Raw genomic sequence first — 21,184 nt, 5'->3', positions numbered from 1 at the left:
CCGCCTCAGCCTGAGCGTTCGCGGTTGGACGATTGGTTTTTGGGGGCGGCGCGCTCGGACACCCGTCCGACCGCTCCTCCAAATCCTTTCTTCCCCGAGGTGCATGAAGAGATCGCGCGTTCCTGGAAGTCCCCGTTGTCTTCCCGCGAACGTTTGGCGAACTCTTCCGCCTTCACCTCCCTCGATGGAGCCGCGGCTCATGGGTACACTGGGGTCCCCCCAGTCGAACGTTCTGTTGCGATGCAACTGTGTCCTCAGAGCGCCTCGTCCTGGCGTGGTGACCCAAAGCACCCCTCCAAAGCCTGTAGGTTTTCGTCATCCCTGGTGGCGAAGTCCTATAGAGCTGCGGGGCAGGCCGCTGCTTCTTTGCATACCATGGCAACTCTTCAGGCTTACCAAGCCAAGTTGCTGTGTGATATGCACGAGGGGGGGGCTGACCCATGACTCAGCAATGAGTTGCGTGCCGCCACCGACCTCGCTCTCCGGGCGACGAAGGTGACTGCACGCTCCCTGGGTCAGGTGATGTCCACAAATGTGGTCCAGGAGCGACACCTATGGCTCACCCTGGCCGATATGCGTGACGCTGAGCGAACCCGTTTCCTCAACGCCCCCATATCCCAGGATGGGCTATTCGGCGGAGCGGTCGAGAGCTTCGCCCAACAGTTCTCGGCCGCTCAGAAGCAGACTGAGGCTATAAAATACATACTGCCCCGGCGGTCAGCTGCTGCCTCCACCCCACCGCCCGCGCAGTTGCCTCAGCCTGCTCGCCGCCGAGGGCGCCCTCCTGCGGCTCCCTCTACCTCTGCGCCACCTAAGCAGCAGCCTCCACCCGGGCCGCGCAGAGGCAGCCGCAGGAAGGCGTCCCAGTCCGCTCCAGCCCCGCAGCCCGCGAAAAAACGCCAGGCTAAGCGGCGCTCCTGATGCGGACGGCTCAGGGATGGGCAGTTCTTTCCAGGAGACGGCAGCAGGGCCGCTCCTTCCCCCGGTGGAGGGCCGGGGGAGAATCTTTTGTTCAGCTGCTGGCCCCCGGGTCAGCAGCACCCTAATGTGGTTAAGAAAGAACTGACAACCCCATCCCTGAGCCCCCAGAGATCGGTGACGGCAGTGCGCGCCACCCTCGGGTCTCGCCACTCTCGTCCCTCTCTGTCGCCAGCTCCCTGGCAGAGCAGACCCCAGTGGAACGTGCGTCCTTCCCTGGTCTCCTCTGTCAGGGCGCAGCCGTTAACCGTGCCCCGACCCCGGGACGCCCAACAGCCTCCCCTGTCCGGGCCGGTAACGCTGCCTCGCTGCCCCACCCTGGGTACGTCTGCCGTCCGTATGACCCCGTTGGTGCAGTCTCTGGAAGCTTGCTTCAGCTTCCGGGGCTGTCCCGCTGGGTTGCGCGGACCGTCAGGCTAGGAGTGTGGCCTCCTCTTGGGCTTTAGCGCATGGCGCCTCGCTAGCAGACATCTGCAGAGCTGCAGGCTGGGCGACACCTAACACATTCGCCAGATTCTACAGTCTCTGAGTGGAGCCAGTGTCCGACTATGTACTCGCCCCCCCGAGGGGCCGGTAATGGACCAGGCTCAGGTGTCTTCGCTTGCTCGCCATTCCACTCCACGGACTGGATACGTGCGATTTTTCCTCAGGTGAGCTCCCCGAGAGCCCTGAGCTCCTCCAGCACTGTCGACGCCGACATCAGTTCAGTCTGCCCTTTCGAGCCCAGACCCTCATGTCCGGCCAGGTGCCCCATGTGCATGGTTCCCCTCCGGCGACCCCCACATGTGTATTTCGCCGTAAGTCTCCGCAGTGAGCGGGTTTCTTCCCTTGGCGTGTCCCCGCCACCCCTAGGGTTAAAAATCCACCTTCGGCTGGTACCCTAGAGATCTTCCATATGCAGCCCTTAGCGGGTCATATGTGTCTCTTAAGTCCTCCCCATGGGTAGGCATCTTGGCATTCCCTCACTGGGATATGCTTCCCAGTGTACCTTGGTATTCCTGTGTTAAATGGGAGTCCTTCGTCCGTATTAGTCTTACGACAGGGTACTCACACTTACGCAGGGCGCTGGAAGACAGCTGAGTGGCGGGATTATATTGGGACCCCCATTCGTTAGTCACTAACGTTACGTCGTAGTGACTGAACGAAAGGAAACGTCTCGGTTACGGATGTAACCCTCGTTCCCTGAGGAGGGAACGGAGACGTAACGTCCCGTTGCCACTTCAGCTGTGCTACCTGGAACGCAGGAGTTCAGTCTTGGCTCCTCAAGCAGGTAACATAATGCGATATTGCCACGTACTTCCTTATATACTCACGCGGTGAGGCAGAGTTACGTATGCAAATTCCGCATGCCCCATGGCATTGGCACGCCATTGGGCGTTTTCTCTAAGCTCGAAGATGATAGGCTTCTAAGCGAAACCCCCATTCGTTAGTCACTAACGTTACGTTCCCTGACCTGAACCCTATAGAAAATGAGTGGGGTGACTGAAAAGAAGAAGCACCAACATGGAGCTGTGAATCTGGATGCAGCCTTAATAAAAACCAATAAAAGCCCTCCCTACACCTACCCCTAACCCCTACCCACTAAATACTTTTATTATTGTTAAACATTTCATTAGGCAATTTTTTTCTACTGACTACGCCGCTGAAGACATTGAAATTTGTGTGTATTTTATCTTTTTTGGCCCAACCAGGCATTATTAGGCCAATAATGCAGACTATTTGCACTTGGTGTAAATAGACACTCCGAAAATAGATTTTGAGCCACATTCAAAAATGAATAAATGGTTAAAAGGGGGAAAAATGTAAACTTTCAGTTTAGCATATCCTTTAAAAAAGATATATATATATTTCCCCCAACATTCGTTTTATTTATTAATTATTTATATCCACGCACGTTTAATTATTTATATATTTATTTGTGCAGGAATATGTGGATTTACGTATTTATTTGCACATTTATTTATTGTTTTTGCAGGTTTAATCCTTCATAGTAAATTGCTTAGCTGAGAATGTCCATAGTGCGTGTGCACTGAAAAATACTGATTCAAGGTGGGAATTCACACCTCACCAAAGATTTTTCTTTCCCTCATAAAAATACATGAGCAGCTTTGATGTCGTCTCAGTGGATTCTCTTTTTGATCTGGGCATACAAACACGATAGAAAGAAACAAATTATTTAAAAAGACAGACACACAGCCCAGACTTTTTTTTTTACAAGAAGAGTAGGCTACTACTCTATGGTGACGCATTGCTGCCACATATTATTTTTTCCACTCAATTATGACATCTTTTCTCGTAATAACAAGATATGTCGTAAAAACAACATATTTTTTTTGTAATAACGAGATTTTATGTCGTTAAAACTTAATTTTTCTTGTTAAAACGACATATATTTCCTCCTAATAAGGACGTGTTGTATAATGATGTGTACAAAATATGCCTTTATCCACATTAGAGAATTTATAGGCAAGCCTATGTGCCTTTGTCACACTTCCATGTTTGAAAAGCAGAAGCAAGCTTAGCGTAAAATAGGCTCTTCCGCTGCCTGTATCAGTGGCAGTGCCCATAGCACGAAATTTTTGTAATTTATTGATGTAGCCTACAGTTCATATAGCCATCATCAAAATCTAAATTTCACAAACTTTTTGGGGGTATGAACAGGAGATCCATAGGAAGTAAAGAGGAAGCCTCACCCATAACAGAGCCCCTCCACTGCGAGCGGCTCCTGACCCGAGGTGGCTGACGATGCTGGGGTCTTCCACGAGGTCGGGGGGGCGGTTTCTCTGGGGGTGTTCTATGAAACTCCTCAGTGAGCGTGGGGTCGAGAATGTCATTCCTGTTAACCCAGGATCGCTCCTCCGGGCCGTACCCTTCCCAATCCACCAGATACTGTACAACATTGCCCCGGCGTCTGGAGTCAAGTACCACTCGAACCTGGTCTGAAGGCTGGGCTGAGGGGTCTGAACTTGGGCTCCACTCTCCGACTCTCCTCTCGGACCAATAGCGGGTTTGAGCAGTGAAACATGAAAAGTAGGATAAATACGGTAGTTAGCAGGTAAATCTAAGCAAAATGAAACTGGCGTAATTTCTCTAAGAATTTGGAAAGGACCCATATAGCTAGGACTGAGTTTTCTGTATGGAAGTCTGAGGCGTAGATCTCTTGTAGATAACCAAACCCACTGGCCTGGAGTGTATTCTGGACCTGGACGATGGTGATGATTGGCCTGTTGCTCTTGTCTTTGTACTGCGTGTAGTAGATGGGTGTGTGCTCGATTCCAGATCTCCTCACTGCGTTGAAGCCATTCATTAACCGATGGTAAATTGGATGGTTCACTGGACCAGGGAAACTAGGGTGGTTGGTAGCCCAGAACACATTTGAAGGGAGTCAACCCAGTAGCGGTGTAACGCAGTTTGTATGTTCAGGGAAGAAGGAGGCGGGAACCGGCGAAAAAGTTAAAATACTTTAATCCAATAAACAAAAAGAAAGTACGGATGACTACCGCACACACACATAACCAAATGTAAACAAAACACAACGTAAAATCCAGGCCTGGTCCTCTCTTGTCCTTCACTGTTGTCGCTCCTCCTTTATGCTCCCGTCACTCCTCCGTGAGACACGAGACACGCAGCTGGCGCTCATCATCATTAAAGGCCGGGGGGTACTCCCGAGCCTGCGCTCTACTCTGCTTGCGGGGGGAGTTACCGATCACGGTGGCCGCGGCACCTGGGGGCAAGGACAGAGAGGTGAGAGAACGGAGCCGGAAGCATGAGGAGCGACAGAGACAAGAGAGTGGAGAGAGGAAAAAATAACTTTTTCCCCAACATGGCGGACAGCAGCAGGCTCCGGCCCATGGCGAACGCCGGTGACTCCTCTGCTCCCTCTAGGACGGCAGCCACCCCACCTCGACCCAGGGGCACGGCAGCAAGCTCTTCGTCCCACTGGATCTCTCTTCACTTGTTCCAGCACCACCGCCACGGGCAGCCACTCGTGGTATTCTCTCTTTCAATCTGCCCGAACTCCTCAGCACCGTGATCCCCCTCAACAGCGAGGGCTCTTCGACAGCACGCCTCTCCTTCCTCCCGGGCTTCGGCATCAATGTAACGCAGTTTGTATGTTCAGGGAAGAAGGAGGTGGGAACCGGCGAACGTTCAACAACTTTTTAATCAAATAATAAACACAAACTGAAAGTAAAAGCGGCAGCCCCTCACAGACGACTGCCGCGCACACACACACATACCAAAACATAAACAAAACACAACGTAAAGTCCAGGCCTGGTCCTCTCTCGTCCTTCACTGTCGTCGCTCCTCCTTTATGCTCCCATCACTCCTCCATGAGACACGAGGCCGATGCAGCACGCAGCTGGTGCTCATCATCATTTATGGCCGCAGCCTCGTCCCGCTCTCACGGTCCCTCAGCCTCGCTGCTCGCCACAAGCGGGTTTCTGAAGGGAGTTTTGAGCATATTCCGCCCACATTAAGTATCTACTCCACTCTTTCTGATTCTGTTGGCAATAAGATCTGAGAAAGCGAGTGAGCTCTTGATTTAAACGTTCTGTTTGTCCGTTGGACTGTGGGTGATAACCAGAAGTGAGGCTGATGTTAACATTGAGTTGTTGGAAGAACGCCGACCATACTCTGGAGGTGAATTGGAGACCTCTATCTGATTCAATGTCTTCTGGTAACCCATAGAAGCGGAAGACGTAATTGCATAATATTTCAGCTGTTTCGAATGCAGTAGGGAGTTTGGGCAGAGGAATGAGGCAACAAGCTTTGGAGAAGCAGTCAACAACTGACAGGATGGTGGTGTTACCTTTAGAATTGGGGAGATTGGTGATGAAGTCGATTGTGATATGGGACCAAGGACGTTGAGGTACAGGCAGAGGTTGGTGGGCCACCAGAACCAGTTAGTGAGGAGGTGGTGAGTAGCAGTGATACCAGGATGTCCGGAGCTGGTAGCTAAGTGAACTTGATTCAAGAGTCTCTCTCTCCAACATTTTGGCACGAAGGTGAGGTTATGAGGGCAGAATTTTGAGTGTTGAATTGGTTAATCTCAGTCATGATGTCCCACTGTACTGGTGCCACAAGCAATGTTTCGGGAATGATGTTTTCCTCTGCCTCATGTGGAACTGGATACTCAAGCTGTCTTGATAGTCTTTACCGTTCTTGGAACCGGGTCGATAGGTGACAATGAACTTGAACTGTGTTAAGAACAGAAACCATCTTGCCTGACGAGGATTTATTTGTTTTGCTGACCGGAGATACTCAAGGTTCCTGTGGTCAGTGATTACGGTGAACACATGCTGTGCACCTTCTAGCCAGTGACGCCATTCTTCCAAGGCAGCTTTCATGGCTAAAAGTTCCCGATTACCAACGTCATAGTTTCTCTCTGCAGGAGACAGTTTTCTGGAGAAGAAAGCACAAGGAAACATCTTGGCTTGGTCTAGTTATTATTATACAATTATTATAGTTGGTCCAAATAATTGTTTCCTAAAGATGGTTTCTGTCATTTTAGGCAGTTTTTATCACGATGATTTTTTATTTCAAGTGTTCGTTTTTTAAATAAGTTTAGTTTTAGTTAGTTATTTGATGCTATAAAAACGGGAGATGTGACGTCATGATTGACAGCTGAGATTGACGGCTTCTCTGAGTGAAGTTGTCACTGAGGTACTAACTGACTTTTTTCAGGATTTTCGGGAGGAGATTGGAGCTTTAGCTTTAATTTCTACATTTCCATAACTCTTTATTTCACACCAACATAATGAATTGTTCTGCATTTGTAAGAGTGTGGGCGGGCTTTTGATAAACGCGTCTACTTCCTGCTCTCTACCACGCAGATTCCGGTTCCGAGATCACTACTCTGCAGACTCGGTCCCAAATCTGCGCACGATATCAGCGCTGTGTGCGGGCCTCCGAAAGCTTCAACTCTCGTCAGAGTAAGCCACTGAAGTCGCGTCGTCCATATTTTTTTTGGTCTATGGATTGTGGTGCTTAAATAGTGTGTGTGTGATGAGTTTAGATTAGATTAGATTAGATTCAACTTTATTGTCATTACACAAGTACAAGTACAAGGCAACGAAATGCAGTTTAGGTCTAACCAGAAGTGCAATAGCAGCAAGTGCAGGATATACAATGGATGCGTAAGTGCAGGACATGGATATGTACTGAATATGTATAAATATGTATAAATAGAGAGACGTTATTACTATAAACAGAACTGAATTTACAGGTGAATATGTACAGTGAATAAATATACAGATGGCTATTACTATAAACAGAATTTACAGGTGAATATGTACTATGAATACAATATACAGATGGCTATTACTATAAACAGAATTTTACAGATAGAGGTATACAATAATATGTTAGGCTAATATGAGGAATAGCAGTGGATTAGGGTAGTGCAATAAATTATGGACAGAGCTATCCGGAAAAAAAAGTGTAAAGTGCAGTGGAAAGTGGTTGCATATTACAGTTAGAAGTACAGTGCAAAAATGCAAATGTAAACATTGGTACTATAAATACAGTCGGCAGTGCAAATGAGCATAATCCAGTTAAGATATGGCAGTGTAAGATGCATATGTAAACAGTTGTTACTGTGATAAACAGTCGGTAGTGCAAATAACAAAGTGAAGGAAGATGTGAGGTAGGAGAGTTATCAGTTTATGAGGGAAGTGGATCAACGGGGGTTTGAGTTCAATAAAGAGACAGCTCTGGGGAAAAAACTGTTCTTAAGTCTGCTGGTCCTGGTCCGGAGGATCCTGAAACGCCTGCCGGAGGGCAGGAGAGAAAACAGTCTGTGGGCTGGGTGAGAGGAGTCCTTGAGGATGCTGCGAGCTCGATGCAGGCAGCGTTTCCTCTGGATGTGCTCGATGGCAGGCAGTGGAGTCCCTGTGATGCGCTGGGCAGTTTTCACCACCCGCTGCAGTGCCTTGCGCTCCGCAACAGAGCAGCTCCCATACCACACTGCCACACAGTTGGTCAGGATGCTTTCTATTGCGCAGCGGTAGAAGTTCACCAGGATAGCAGAGGAGAGCTGATTCTTCCTCAGTGTCCTCAGGAAGAAGAGGCGCTGGTGAGCCTTCTTGACCAGGCTGGAGGTGTTGGTCGTCCACGACATGTCCGCCGAGATGTGGATCCCCAGGAACTTGAAACTGGAGACACGTTCAACAGCCATTCCATTGATGTGGATGGTGTCGTGTGTGCCTCTTGACTCTTTCCTGAAGTCCACGATGAGCTCCTTCGTTTTGGTGGTGTTGAGGAGCAGGTTATTATCAGCGCACCATGTGGCCAGGTGCTGGATCTCTTCCCTGTAGGCAGTCTCATCGTTGTTGCTGATGAGCCCGATCACCGTAGTGTCGTCCGCAAACTTGACGATAGAATTAGATCCATACACAGGCTTGCAGTCGGCGGTGAAGAGGGAGTAGAGAAACGGGCTTAGCACACAGCCCTGTGGTACACCAGTGTTGAGTGTGATGGATGTGGAGCAGGTGAATCCTGAACGAACATTCTGGGGTCTGTCAGTTAGGAAGTCCAAAATCCAGTTACACATTGAAGTGTTGATGCCCAGGTCTCCAAGTTTAGCTATTAACTTGGATGGGATTACAGTGTTGAATGCGGAGCTGAAGTCAACAAACAGCATGCGTGCATACGTGTTCTTATGGTCCAGATGGGTGAGCACAGAGTGCAGTGCCATGGAAACGGCATCCTCTGTGCTCCTATTGCTGCGGTAGGCAAACTGGTGTGAGTCCAATGTGGATGGTAGAGAGTCTTTTAGGTGTTCCAGGACCAGCCGCTCAAAGCACTTCATAACGATGGGTGTGAGTGCTACAGGGCGGTAGTCATTAGGGCACCTCGGGTTAGAGTGTTTTGGCACTGGCACAATGGAAGTGCGTTTAAAGCATGTCGGTACAGCTGCTTGGGCAAGAGACAGGTTGAAAATGTCTGTAAAAACCCCAGCGAGCTGCTCCGCACATGCCCTGAGCACACGTCCAGGGATGTTGTCTGGTCCAGCAGCCTTGTGCGCGCTGATCCGGCTCAGTGCCTTGCAGACATCTGTGGAGGAGAGTGTGATTGGTGGGTGGTCAGCTGAGGGTTTGAGCTTGGTGGCAGTTTCTCTGTTGTCTCTTTCAAAACGAGCATAAAAGTAATTTAGCTCGTTCAGGAAGTTGACATCAGTGGCTGCGGGGGTGGAGTGGGTGGGTTTATAATCACTGATGGCCTGGATGCCCTGCCACATGCGTCGAGGGTCAGAGTTGGAAAAGTGACCCTCTATCTTTAGCTTGTAGCAGTGCTTGGCCTTTTTGATGCCCCTCTTCAGGTTTGCCCTGGACGTACTGTAGGCTTGTGCATCTCCTGATCTGAAGGCAGTATTGCGTGAGTTGCAAGTGCGTGAGTGATATCCCAGGTATGAGGGCCTATGGGAAATGTATTCTGAATGATAATCAATCAGTATTCACATCTATTCAGTATTCACAGTATTGATTTCATATAAAACATCGATTCTGGTACTACTGGACCTCAGTGCTGCATTCGACACTGTTGACCACAACATACTCCTTGACAGGCTAGAAAATTGGGTTGGGCTTTCTGGAATGGTCCTCAAATGGTTCAGGTCATACTTAGAAGGGAGAGGTTATTATGTGAGTATAGGTGACCATAAGTCTGAGTGGACATCCATGACATGCGGAGTCCCACAAGGGTCAATTCTTGCACCACTCCTATTCAACCTGTATATGCTGCCACTGAGCCAAATAATGAAAAATAACAAAATGGCTTACCACAGCTATGCTGACGACACCCAGATCTACTTAGCCCTATCACCAAATGACTACAGTCCCATTGACTCTCTGTGTAAATGCACTGATGAAGTTAACAGTTGGATGTGCCAAAACTTTCTTCAGTTAAACAAAGACAAAACTGAAATCACTACATTAGGAAACAAAGATTAAATTCTCAAGGTGAACGCATATCTTGAGGCTAAAGGTCTAAAATCAAAAAATCAAGTCAGGAATCTTGGTGTGATTTTGGAGTCAGACCTGAGTTTCAGTAGTCATGTCAAAGCAATAACTAAATCAGCTTACTATCATCTGAAAAATATTGCAAGAATTAGAAGCTTTATTTCCAGGCAAGACTTAGAGAAACTCGTTCATGCTTTTATCACCAGCAGGGTGGATTATTGTAATGGTCTTCTCACTGGCCTTCCCAAAAAGACTATTAGACAGCTACAGCTCATACAGAACGCTGCTGCCAGGATTCTGAGCAGAACCAGAAAATATGACCATATCACACCAGTCCTCAGGTCTTTACACTGGCTTCCAGTTACATTTAGGATCGATTTTAAAGTACTATTACTTGTATATAAATCACTAAATGACCTAGGACCTCAATACATTGCAGATATGCTGATTAAATACAAACCCAACAGATCACTCAGATCATCAGGATCAAGTCAATTAGAAATACCAAGGGTTCACTCAAAGCAAGGAGAGTCTGCTTTTAGCTATTATGCCAGCCGTAGCTGGAACCAGCTTCCTGAACAGATCAGATGTGCTCCAACAGTAGCCACTTTCAAATCCAGACTCAAAACACATCTGTTTAGCTGTGCATTTACTGAATGAGCTATGTCACTGTACGTCCGACTGATTGCACCTTATCTTATGCATTTACTCAATGACCTCTGTGCTTTGTCCGAACTGCTTGCACTTTAATTATGTGTTTCATTTTAACCCTGTTTTATTTTTAGATTTTAATTATACTTGTTAATTTTAATTATTTTTTCTTTATTTTTATTTCAAAATATAACCTTATATGGAATCATTTCCTCTGAACGTTTCACATAATAATTGTCATCTGATGTGGATTAGCAATCAAAACACGTCTATATAAAGCAACTACCAAGAAAAGATACCTTTCAAAAAGACGAAATAAATATCCTCATTTAATTCAGATGTGTATTTATAATTTTATTTGTTTGTTACCTGCCCTCATAAAAAAAAAAAAATCCAGTGATCATAAAGTCAGTTTCGACAAAAATATTAAGCAGCAGAACTGTTATTTTTTTTAATCAACATTGATAGTAATGAGAATATTAAAATAAAATAAAAATAATAAAAAAGTGTACAATAAAGTACAATCAAAACCTTATAGTATTATCACAATGCACTTGAATAAAGTTAAAGGTGTAATCTGCCGGTTGTCCTGTAGGTGACCTCATAACTCTGTCTTCTTACGATACACTTAGAGCTTTACGATTACTCAAGAGCACTCGTAGATCTACGATCATTTTCAAGTGCTACTTAAGTTACGATGCTTTTGGGAAACAGACCTTAATATTAAGATCACTCGTACGATCGTTTTTACGATCAATTTAGGCTTACGATGCTTTTGGGAAACGCAGCCCTGGTAATTTTCTGCCAGGACATTATCCAGTAATTTTACGGAAATTTCCGTTTACCCAAAACACAAACTAATGCAATGTGTAATTCAAAATACAGGTAAAACACCTGTAAAAAACCAATACAGAAAATTCCTTCATATTTATACAGTACACATTATTCCCAATTTCATAGCCTAACTATGAAACTAAATAGGCTTTGTTTTCTTTAACCCTCTGTCCGACAAAGGAGTCTACGCATTTTTTCCTTTATTACAGCGGAAACAACTCACAATACTGTGTCATTTTTATCCATAGATAAATGCAAGACATAATAATAAACTATAAACTGTCTACTTATATTTGTGTAAATTCACAATAACAACAAAGGCTGTGGATTCAGGGAACAGATTTTTTTGCATGCACTCCATTCCAAACGCTGTCTTCATTTAAAAAATATATATTTTGTTTATTAAATGCAAAGTTTTTAATTTCAAAAGCATTTCTATATTCAGTTCATATTTCCAACAAACGAAATTCCAAGCCAAAATTTGTTATAGATAAGTTATAGATAAGTAATAGATAAGTTGTTATAACGACTTAAAATAGCCTACTCCATTTATGGTATTGTAGCTTGTCTATATAGGCTACGTGTAATAGCATATTTTAGTTTTTTTTATTATAAGTTGTTTATTTGTTTATTATTATTAATAGGCTATGTGCATATGTATTTAGAACATTTAGTTAATTACATTTAGTTAATTATAGATAGCTTAGAAGAACTCGATGTTGCAACAGAAACTATTGACTCTCTCTTTTCCAGTACTTTAAACACAGTTGCTCCCCTGCGCTTAAAGAAGATTAAAGAAAATAGTCCAACGCCGTGGTACAAAGAGCACACTCGGGCCCTTAAAACAGCAGCCAGAAAAATGGAGTGCAGCTGGAAGAAAACAAAACTAGAGGTCTTTCGTAATTCGTGGAAAGAGCACATGATCGCATACAGAAAGGCCGTAAAAACTGCTAGATCTGCTTATTTCTCGACTCTCTTGGAAGAAAACAAACACAACCCTAGGTATTTATTCGATACAGTTGCTAAATTAACCAAAAATAAAGCCTCAACTACTGATGTTTGTAAACAGCACAGCAGTAATGACTTTATGAACTTCTTTACATGTAAGATTGATAATATTAGGAAGAAAATTTTAACCATGCAGCCGTCTACTACAGTATAACATCAGACAGAGCATTGTAGTGTCACTGAGGAAAAATTACACTCATTCACTGCTATAGGAGAAGAAGAATTGGCTAAACTCGTTAAATCATCAAAATCAACAACATGTATGCTTGACCCTGTACCGACTAGGCTATTAAAAGAGATGCTACCAGAGGTCATAGATCCTCTTCTTAATATCATTAATTCATCTTTGTCATTAGGATATGTACCGAAAACTTTTAGGTTGGCTATTATTAAACCACTTATTAAAAAAACGAAACTTGATCCTACAGAATTAGTCAATTATAGGCCAATCTCAAATCTACCCTTTCTGTCAAAAATACTTGAAAAGGCAGTGTCTTCACAATTATGTTCCTTTTTAGAAAGAAATGGTATCTGTGAGGATTTCCAGTCAGGATTTAGACCGTATCATAGTACTGAGACTGTTCTCATCAGAGTTACAAATTATTTACTCTTATCATCCAATCGTGGCTGTATCTCTCTATTAGTGTCACTCGATCTTAGCGCTGCATTTGCTACTATCGACCACAACATTCTTTTGAATAGACTCGAAAATTATGTAGGCATTAGTGGAATTGCTTTGTCATGGTTTAAATCATACCTATGTGACCGTTATCAGTTTGTAGCAGTAAATGAAGAGATGTCACACCGATCACAAGTTCAGTATGGAGTGCCACAAGGCTCAGTGCTAGGACAGTTGCTCTTCACCCTGTACATGCTACCACTGGGAGATATCATTAGGAAGCATGGCGTTAGTTTTCATTGTTATACTGACGATACTCAGCTCTATATTTCTTCACGCCCTGAAGAAACTTACCAATTCACAAGATTAACGGAATGCATAGCTGATATAAAACATTGGATGACCAGTAATTTCCTGCAACTCAATTCAGAATTTTATTTTAATTTTTTATTATTGGACAAAAAAGCTCCACAAGTAGTAACCTAGAATACTGTCTAACACTTGATGGCTGCTCTGTCAAGTCCTCGTCGTCAGTGAGGAACCTGGGTGTGCTCTTTGATACCAATCTTTCGTTTGAAAGCCACGTTTCTAGCATCTGTAAAATTGCATTCTACCATCTTAAAAATATATCTAAATTACGGCACATGCTCTCAATGCAAAATGCTGAACAGTTAGTTCATGCATTCATGACCTCAAGGCTAGATTATTGTAATGCTCTACTGGGTGGTTGCCCTGCTCGCTTAATAAACACACTCCAGCTGGTCCAAAACGCAGCAGCTCGAGTTCTTACTAGAACCAGAAAGTATGACCATATTACCCCAGTTCTGTCAACACTGCACTGGCTGCCTATTAAATATCGCATTCATTTTAAAATCTTGCTTATTACTTACAAAGCACTAAATGGTTTAGCTCCCCAGTACTTGAGCGAGCTCTTAACACATTATACTCCATAACGTCTAATGCAGTCTCAAAATTCTGGCCAGTTGACAATACAGAGAATATTGAAATCAACTGCAGGCGGTCGATCCTTTTCCTATTTAGCACCTAAACTCTGGAACAGTCTTCCTAACATTGTACGGGAAGCAGACACACTCTGTCAGTTTAAATCTAGACTAAAAACACATCTCTTTACTATGGAATACACATAAAACACTTTTTCAATGAAATGATTGTTAGGCTGCATTAACTAGGTCAGCCGGAAACCGGGAACACTTCCCATTTTTCAACTAAATATCCAAATAAATCTAATTATTAGATTAACCATATAAACTAAATTACTGATCTAATTACTAATCTAAAGCCCACACTGTCACTGTATGATAATTGAAATGAACTGATGACATAACCGTTTTCTCCAGAACGGCTATACGGCTGAATAAAATTATGTTGCATTATTTTCCTGTTTAACACTGTAAAGCTGCTTTGAAACAATCTGCATTGTTAAAAGCGCTATATAAATAAAGTTGACTTGACTTGACTGTTCTTGGATATATGTCTTACAGTAGGCCTATAGATAGTTATGCTATTTGTGGCTGCACCGGGGTCCGTCATTACTAGGTTAAAGTTACACAACTAAGGCTAATCAGGGGTGTGTTTCCCGTACAACGACGTAACTCACTGCTCAACTACCATAGTACGATGCATCGTTGAAGAAATCAACTAGCTAGTCACAACTGTTTCCCGAAACTGTATTGTCGCAAATCTGTCGTTCAACCACGTTGGTTAATGATGTCACGCAGGTGGTGGAGTAATAAATGCTTTTAATTAATTATTTTGAGATCGAATTCATGCTAGATTTTTTGCTATACATTATGGACATGGCACCTGAGGAATAATTCAAATATTTCTCAGTAATTTTGCTTTATTTCCAGATTCAAATAGGCTCCTTTTACGTACTAGAGCACGTCCGCATATGCGCACTCTTCAAAAACGGTGCTTTAAATCTCTTGACAAACTAAAAAAGACATTAATGACATTTGTATGTATTCTAAATAAAAGATATAAGGTTGTACTAAATGTCAGCTTGCTTATTTTGCTCAAGATAAGGATTTATTAAGTCCACATGTCATGCAAACAAGAAACTATGCTTCTAACCACAGGTCGAGCGCTGTCGTTGCAACCACACAAGTTTGCGACGCTGTTTGCGAACGTTCGTTCGAACGACAGTTTCGGGAAACACAGACTGGTTGAACTATGTTGATAACGACGGAACTTGCGACCATAGTTGGCTAACGATGCTTTTGGGAAACGCACCCCAGAACGGTCCGTGGCACCTGTTACCCATGGCTATCTGTTAAGAACAGGCTACATCAATAAATTACAACAATTTCATGCTATTGGCACTGCCACTGACACACTTCCACTTTCAAACATGGAAGTGTGACAAAGGCACATAGGCTATATAAATTCTCTAATGTGGATACAGGCATATTATGTACACATAATTATAGCTACAACACATGTCCTTATTAGGAGAACATATATGTCGTTTTAACGAGAAAAATATGTTGTTAAAACGACATAACATCTCGCTATTACGAGAAAATATGTTGTTTTAAAGACATCTCGTTATTACGAGAAAAGTCGTTAAAACAACATAATATCTCGTTATTACGAGAAAAGATGTCGTTTTAACGACATAATATCTCGTTATTACAACATAATTGAGTGGAAAAAATTATATGTGGCAGCAATGCCTCACCGTACATAATATTGCAGGACTTCAAAAACGCTCTTGAGAACTGGAGGGTTCACAAATGGACTTTTCATTATACAGGATCTGTCACGTCTAATTCTTTGAACATGATCCCAACACATTTTTTTCCCTCAAAGTCCAAATAAATAGTAAAAACACTTGCGTGATCAAACCAGTAAAAGAGGATGATGTGTCACTGGATTCTTTGAAGAGATAATGTTTGATCTATTTTTAGAATATCTATATCCCTGTACAGATGATGAATGTCCTCGTAAATCCATTATTCCATGTGCTCTGTTGCACATGGCAACAGGTGTTAGATCGTTTTATTATAAAACGTGAAACACTGCCCTCGTTTGGATTATTGGTGAAGTGAAGCTTACACGGGTGCTCCTTCTTTACAGTAGACTTTAATTCTTTATATTTACTTGATATTAAGTGTTTTGTTGTTTTTTTACTCTCTACAGTCTTGACCACAAATCAAATATTCAAGTCATTTGTTATTATTATTAGTTAGTTAGTTAGTTGGTTGTTTTTACATTCCAGAATTTTAATTTTCTGAAATTTAGCTTTATCTTTTTTTTGTTTTCTTTTTTTCTGCAAATTGAAAATAAAACAATATTTGAAATCTTTTCACAATAGGGGCCTTGGAATCTAAATGGATGAGAACCACTGTATAATATTTAACCTGTTGCAGTGTCTGTATTCATAAGGTGGGTGTTGTGACTGTGGTGAGCCAGTAGAGGGCATCAGCGGCTCTAATAGAAGAGATGAGCACAGGTTTATTTCAATATTCAGGTCAATGTCCAAAGAATGTATTATTACTCAATTATTGATTTACTTTTTCTGTCTGTCTGTCTGTCTGTCTGTCTGTTTGTCCGTCCGTCCGTCCGTCCGTCCGTCCGTCCGTCCGTCCGTCCGTCCGTCCGTCCGTCCGTCCGTCTGTCTATCTATCTATCTATCTATCTATCTATCTATCTATCTATCTATCTATCTATCTATCTATCTATCTATCTATCTATCTATCTATCTATCTATCTATCTATCTATCTATCTATCTATCTATCCACTCCCTGAACCTGCACAAAGGCAGATGTGAGGAGCATTGCGAAGGCAGACTGACAGAGCTGTTTCTTCTCCTCTGGGGGCCCGGATTGGTGATAGCAGTGAGGATCTGCCGCAGGGAGGGGGGAGAACTGTTGTCATGACACATCTCTCCCTAGTGGAGGAGGGGTTAAGCACTCAGGGATTTCCATCGAAGCAAGACTCCACACCAGCCCGACCATCTGCCCTCGCCCCTGCTATCCCTCTCTATCTCTCCCAGCCCTCCCTTCCTCTCTCATTCATCCTGGATTCTCCCTCCTCCTCACACGTCCATGTCTGAGAGAGATCAGATTTGCTGGTTATTAGGCCAATGTAGTATATTATGAATGCATTAGAAATGAGGTTTCTGAAGGAAAGCTAAGAACCTGATACTGTCATGTCTCAAAGGCAAGAATGGCAGTGCACATACAGGTAGGCCTTCATGACATCAAGTACTGTAATTTTGTGTTTTTGTAATGTGGCTATAGGAGGGACACCAGTCACCTGCGGGCGATGTTACATTTGACACTCTCTGCCCAGTCTATGATTATCAGCGTTCCCAGAACTTTGACTGGAAAGATTCTCTCAAAGTTATGAATAGACGTTCTTCCAGTAACATTAAAGGAAAAGTTCACCCAAAAATTAAAATTACCCCATGATTTACTCACCCTCAAGCCAGGTGTATATGACATTCTTCTTTCAGACGAACACAATCGAAGTTATATAAAAAAAAAATCCTGGCTCTTCCAAGCATTAAAATGGCAGTAAATGCAGCCCAAAATTTGAGGCCCAAAAAAGGGCATCCATCCATTATAAAAGTAATCCACACGGCTTCAGGGGGTTAATCAAGGCCATCTGAAGCGAATTGATGGGTTTGTGTAAGAAAAATATCGATATTTAACACGTTATAAAGTAAAATATCTAGCTTCTGGCAGAGCACCTTTCGTATTCAACTTACGGAAAAGTGTAACTGGCACGACGATGACAGTTCTTTTAACTGCGCGAGGCGTTACACTTTCTTCATAAGTTGAATACGGAAGGCGGTCCGCCGGAAGCTAGATATTTTACTTTATAAAGTTTTCTTACACAAAAAAAAACCTTCGATTCGCTTCTGAAGGCCTTTATTAACCCCTCGGAGACGTATGGATTACTTTTATGATTCAAATTTTGGCTGCCATTTTAATGCTTGGATTATGTGCAGCTGCGGAAAATCGCATTGTATTTGATACAAAACTAAATAGACTAAATAAAGTGGGAAAAAATTCATAACTGAAACTGTTTTCATAATGTTTCACTAAAGGAAATTTATTTTTAATGAAAACACTTAAACTGTTAAAGACGATGTAAGCAGACCTACTGTAACTATTCGAGGCTGTTCATCGATAGTCTGTATTTTTTTAAGTCATCTTTTGCAATATTTTAAAAAAAAATTATTGTGTTTTTATTAAACTTACATTTATTCTAATGATATTTTACTTATATTTTACTTATAATAGGCTATTCATATTTATTATATTATACTTATTTTTAATTCTTAATATAAAAAAAACACTTCTGGTATTTAAATTGACACCTACCATGGTGTTTCTTATTTGTCATCTCTGATTTAGATTAGTGTGTCCTCAGCCAATTCACTGTACCGTTTAAAGGGGTCCTATATTGCCCCTTTTACAAGATGTCCCCAGAGTATATATGTTAACACACTCTGGGGTGTGTTTTAGCTCAAAATACCCCACTGATCATTTTTATAGCATGTTAAAATTGTCACTTTTTGAGGTTGGGCAGTTTTGTGTGTGTCTCTTTAAATGCAAATGAGCTGTTGCTCCCGACCCCCTTTCTACTAGAGGGTGGAGCTTCAAGAGCTCCAGTTAGCAGCTCAGAGTATGAAAAGGTTAGAAATTGTTCAGTGTTTTATTTTCAAACCGGAGTCGGACAATGATGGAGAGACTCAAGAAGAAGTGACAACATAAAGAATGCAAGCTCAGAGTACGAAAAGGTCAGAAACCGTTCAGCCTTTTATGTTCAAACCGGAGTCGGACAATAATGGAGAGACTCAAGAATATAGAATGTAATAGGACATTTCTGAATGGTTGATGAATTTATGTAGCTGATGTGGAGTTAACTATCTTCAAGTCATCGATTAGCATATTCTGATGATAATTTATAAATCGCTTATTTGGGAACTGTTGTAAGACGCCTTCAGAGCCAGAGAACATATGCTGCATGAAGATAGAACAGGTATAGTTTAGTTTAATTACGATTATAACTTATGTTGTCATCTTGCTTGTATGACATGCTATTGCATGTGTTATGTACTGTATCGCATCGATTGTAAATGTGAAAAGACGGATGCGTCAGCTTGAGCAGATTTTCTCTACTACAACGACTCTTCCTCTTCTCAACATGGCCTTCGTTGCGTGTTCCCGGGGGCAGGGTTTATGCAAATTTTAGGGTTAGTGATGTCACTAACCAATGAATAAGCTCGTTGTAGTCCCTACCAGCTTTTTTTTGGTATAGTCCTTAAAAAGGGATTTCTTAAAAAGAAAAAATCTCCCTTTGCATTGAACTTTGAGCGTCATAACTTTGCAGATGTTGTTTATGCTCAAACAAACAGCAACATTACTAAAGTTAAAAAGTGAAATCATAATCAACCACCCCTTTAAAAGTGAAGCATGTAGTTACTCCGACATGCAGCAGCATCGTATAGCAGATCTATTCCCAAGACCAAACATATTAACATTGTCATGCCCATTACCAAGCCAAACACTCTGAGAGTTGTCATGACATGCTATGCCTATTATGCTATTTTAAAAGCTCCTGATTTTGTTTTGGAGGTCTCCTACAACATGTTTAAATGCATCATTGGCCAAAAAACACTTTCACTTTCTCATAATCTGCGTTGCACATCACCACATTGTTCAATGATTCTCAAACAATTCGATGGATGAATCATTCTCTCTAAATTTCCGCGAGCTTCTCTGCTCTGATTGGTCAGATGGTCCAGTCTGTTGTGATTGGTCTATCACTTACAGCGCAATATTTGCAAAATGATAAAATGGAATTTTCCGTTTTGGATGTTCAGAGAAAATTCCAAAATAATGTTTTCGTATGTTTCTTAGAACATATTTTTGCAAGCTGGATAATAGCTGTTGTGTAGTCCGAGCCACAAAGCCATCTATGTGACTTCAGGACACATAATAAACCCCTTTGGACCATGAGCAGCTGACTCCAGCCCTGGTCCTACTCTGAGGTAATGTCATAAACATGCCAGACTAGCGTTTTCTCCACAGCCTGACAGAACGAATCTATCAGCCATTATTAGGCAGAGCTCCTGAGCATCCACGACAAGGAAACACAAACCTCTTTATTCTTTTTATTCTGGTTTAATAGAGTCGATCTCCTGTACCAAAACTAATTACAGGTACAAAGAGACGCTGCCAGATGAAAGCACCTATACTTTGATGGATGATGAGAGGCGAAATAAATGTGATTTGTGCAGTAATGGACGACAGAAGAGTTTCTGCAGCATCTCCAAGTTCTGTTCGGGAGTATCAGTCTTTGAACTAGCCTAGAATTTTTTAACCAGCATGATGGAGTCAAGGATCCATGCTATTAACACAAAGGCTGCAGGTTCAATTGCAAACTAGGAGGGGCCCTGGAGAGTTCAAGAGATCGTCTTCTCGCTCAATGCCCTTGAGCAAGGCCCTTAACCTTAAGGTGCTCCAGGGGGACCTTCCTTGCTTTTAGTGCATAGAAAATCTCTTTAGATAAAACGTATAGTCTTATAACCTTCTGTGGCTCCTATTATGGTTTAACAATGTCATATTTTCCACATAATTTTTTCCATTATTACAAAAAGAAAAGAAAAAAAGCTCTAATAACAAAATCCATACATACAAAAAGAAAGACAATATGGCATTTGGCAACCCTGTACCACATCAGAAAATATAAATACATAATTGTTATCTATTTTCTACATAAATAACTCTCACAATTTCAAACTATGTCTTTATTATCCATTCTTCAATATTTTAATATTTTGTTTGAAATATTTTTTTCATATTTTCTTAGTCAATGCTAATTATTTACTCTTTTTCCTGACCTTTCTGTAGATTATACGTTATTTCTGTAATTATACTGTATTTGTGTTATTTATACATAAACACAATTGTATTAGGCTACTATAAATACTTCAAATGTATAAATAATTGCATAATAATCAAAGCATCACATAAACAATTTCAATATAATTAGGACCATTATAAAAAATTCCCAGTGGTCAAATGCAGTACTGAAATTCCACTGAGGTAAAGAAACATATGGTAATATTTAAATTTTCTCAGTTGAATTGGTAA

Source organism: Gobio gobio, assembly GCF_949357685.1.
Source record: "Gobio gobio genome assembly, chromosome: 11".
Taxonomy (NCBI): Eukaryota; Metazoa; Chordata; class Actinopteri; order Cypriniformes; family Gobionidae; genus Gobio; species Gobio gobio.
This window is presented reverse-complemented; position numbering follows the sequence as displayed.